At 47.0% G+C, this 3500-nt stretch overlaps 1 long non-coding RNA gene across 1 annotated transcript; it reads left to right on the forward strand.

Annotated features, from left to right (window-relative positions):
- Window positions 1-595: 595 nt before the first annotated feature.
- LOC123166580 (uncharacterized) lies at window positions 596-3152 on the forward strand. Its single transcript, XR_006483598.1, has 2 exons — window positions 596-1277; window positions 1362-3152. It is a non-coding gene; the product is annotated as an uncharacterized lncRNA (long non-coding RNA).
- Window positions 3153-3500: the final 348 nt, after the last annotated feature.

The following is a 3500-nucleotide window of genomic DNA, read 5'->3' on the forward strand; positions in this document are numbered from 1 at the left end:
AAATCTAACTTGAGTATGACAATGGGTCTCCTTGATTACTGACACTGGTGAATATACTCAAGGGTCCAACCAACACAGTCCTGGATGGTCCTAGACTTAATAAATCCATATTGGTTTTTGTGGACACATTTCATAATATCACCCTGCAATCTGTTATCAGCTGTTTTGGAGAGGAATTTTACTCCCATACCAGAAAGAGAAATAGGTCTATAGTCATTAACAGATTCAGGTGAGCCTTTCTTGGGCACAAGAGTTATATAAGAGTAATTAATATTCCCAATATTGATGAAGCCCTCATGGAAACCTCTAGCCAACTCATAAAACTCCTCACAGATAATGTGCCAGCACTTTTTGAAGAACAGACCATTAAACCATCAGGGCCAGGGGCCTTATCAATAGGCATCTAACATTACTAAGAAGTTTATCCCCACTACAAGGCATTCTCTTGACATGCAGATTGTCCACCTCAACATGCCATGTCACCACTTTAGTTACTACCACGGACGATAAACCATCTCTCTTTCACCAGACCCTCTTCAGCCTCTCCACCCTCTGTACGCAATAATCTCCACAATTAACTCCTCTGCCAATTGATTTTCATCGCCGATTCCTATTCATATTCTCCATCACGATCCCTTTTAAACTTCCATCTTCCCCACCGATATTAGAAACACACCGCCCGCTAGCACAGCTGCCGTCCCCAGTCGTCCATCCCACGAGAGCCACCCACCACCGCCCAGCCCCACCCCCCTCTCCGTCTGGACCCCATATGTCGACGCCAGCAACCTGCGCACCGTCGCCAGCCAACTGACCGCCGGCGCCGCCCTCGACCAAGCCGTTGCGCACGCCACCTGCCCCAACCCCACCGCGTGCCGCCGGTGGCAACCTTCCCGTGCCCTCGCCGATAGCCACAAGCCCACAAGCATCTGTAATTGTGGATCTACCTTCCCCAACACCGATCTGTACCCCGTGATTCGACTTCCCGCCGCCGGCTAGCCTGCTTCAGTGCCACCGGGCAAGCCCACGGAGCAGCGCTCGCCCAACGCCCTGACAGTGGCCAGCGACGCATGTGTCCGTGGCCCCACCCATCACAACCGACCAGACTACTTCTTCCTCCTTCATCTGAAAACGATGATATGGAGGAGCCCACGACGGTGTCCCGTTTCTTCTCTGGTCAAGCTCTTCTTTTATTTTGAATAAGGCTTTTGTCAAGTTCCTGTACTCTTCTTGCATCGTGAGTGTGGCATCGCCCAGTCTATGAAAATTTTCTCAACATGGTATGTCTCTCTTGTGCCTCACCTGCCATACATTAGCATCTGCCACCGGCTGAACCTGCTCTCTCTGTAACCGGATGTGTGTAGGTAGTGGTACAAAGATAAATGGTGCGATGCAAAGCAGCTGGTGGATTCTGGGGGATGCCATCGTCGCACTAGGTTTCAGAAGCTGCCTCTTCACCATCCCTGCAATCTTTTGCCTATTTGGTTAGTGTGTTTCTTATCTTGATTATTGTAGCTATTGGAAATGTTGGATCTTTTGATATTTGGTCCTCGATCTGACAAGTATTACCCTTTTGATAAATAACTTTGTAAAACTACATCATTCAGTTCATTTCTTAGATCATCTCCAGTAGTAGTTAATTTTAAGTCTAGATTGAAGTTTTAATAGTAATCTAAGGACTGTACATCTTGGTTATTGTCTTATTGATTATACAATACATATCAGAGGAAACTACAAGTGCCTTAAACAACCTACTGAAAATCTATGATTACATAGAGGTGTAGCCGTGGTCTAAGATCAGGGCCAGAGCCAGATTTGGACCATGCTCTAAGGCTCTGAGCTGGCTGTTTGGCTTTGTGATGTTAATCAACACATTTTCTCTCTTATGTCTATACATCTTTACTGGTCCTATAAGTGATTCTGCAGGGTTACCTTGATAGATAATTTTCTCAGGAACACAAATACGAGAGTACATTTGTTCTGGGATGGGGTGAATTTATTGGAGGAGACTACCAGTAAGTACTATTTTTTCTTAATCCCTGATTATTTCACTGAAATTAGCCTCGCCGTGCATTTGTGCGGTCGTGCATCACTTTCATTGGAGATCTTGCAACTTTCACTCATTGGCGATCTTAATGGAATTGCTTTGAACCAAAATGTTCATAGTAAAGTCTATTCTCCCATTTAAATTTCTTCGAGGAATCAAGAATGCCAAGTACATCACAACTTCTAATTGTTGCTCCGAATGAAACAGATAAAATCATCTGAGTAGGGATTTCTAGACAAGGTACAACCTACATGTAGAAGCTTCTCAAAGAAGTTATCATGCCAGTATACATAAATAAAATTTAGTTTTGCTTATGTACATTACTGCTTCCTTAGCAATTAAAAGAACTATATCAATGTACGATATTCATGATTGTTGGAGTTCTGGGAACGGGGGTCCCAAGACTTGCCTGCCTGCGGCCCATGGCGAGGCTCTGTTAGAGGGCCCGTACAACCCATCTTCACCAACAAGCACTCAAGACCATTGCGAGGGGCCAAGCCTCGCGAGGCGGACGGCGCAAGACCCCTTCGGGAGCGGCCTCACCAGGTTGGCTCGCGAGGGGCGGAGAGATCAAGGCAAGGCAAACCTCGCGAGGTTCTCGTGATGTGAGCCATGACGACCGAGACCAGGCGGGCGCCAGCGCACACAGTATCCTTGTTTCCTCTTTGGTGCTAAGGAGGCAAGCGCAAGCGCAGAGTACCGAGGCGTCAAGCAAAGGTTTCCATATCAGTGCAACAAGACCAAGACCGGCAAGACGGAGGTCACGATGGAGCCCAAGGCGGCGTCACCACCAGAGCCTTTTGGAGGCGAAGACTGCTTTTGTCAGGATAAGTTGTACTAGCTGTCCCCTTTCAAATTGGCCGTTGTTGGCTCCCTTCCCGCTCAATATTTGGGGAGAGGACCAGGGCCTATATAAATAGGACTAGCCACCACCGTAGGAGACAACTCATTCGGAGCCATCTCATCTCATCTTGAGTAATCCTCACCCACACAAGTTCACCGAGCATAAGAACACCTCGCCTCAGGAGGCTGTTCTTCCCCTTGTACTGTTTATCCTCGGCCCAAGAGGCAATCCACCAGCACCACACTGGAGTAGGCTATTACACCACAACGGTGGCCCAAACCAGTATAAATCTTGTGTCCCTTGTGCTGCGAGTTCGCCGAGTTAGCCCTTAAGATCTTAGCAAAGCTAGGACGTGGATCGGTAGGGGGAGATCTTCGTGCGCACCTCAGTGTTCGAACCTTGAGGGTTTTGCCGGGACACGCAATCCGATAATGATGCCTCTCTAGATGTTTGGAACATATATCTCAGCTCACTTCTCAGGTGTGCTTTACCTATACTATCATATGCAATACTTTATTTTCAAGTTGTGGCCACACAAATTTGAACTTTTTTGTAGGTGAACAAATGACTCATTTGGAGTGATTATAGGCTAACAAAGTGTATTGGAATTAC

Source organism: Triticum aestivum, chromosome 7D, assembly GCF_018294505.1.
Source record: "Triticum aestivum cultivar Chinese Spring chromosome 7D, IWGSC CS RefSeq v2.1, whole genome shotgun sequence".
In the NCBI taxonomy this organism is placed as follows: Eukaryota; Viridiplantae; Streptophyta; class Magnoliopsida; order Poales; family Poaceae; genus Triticum; species Triticum aestivum.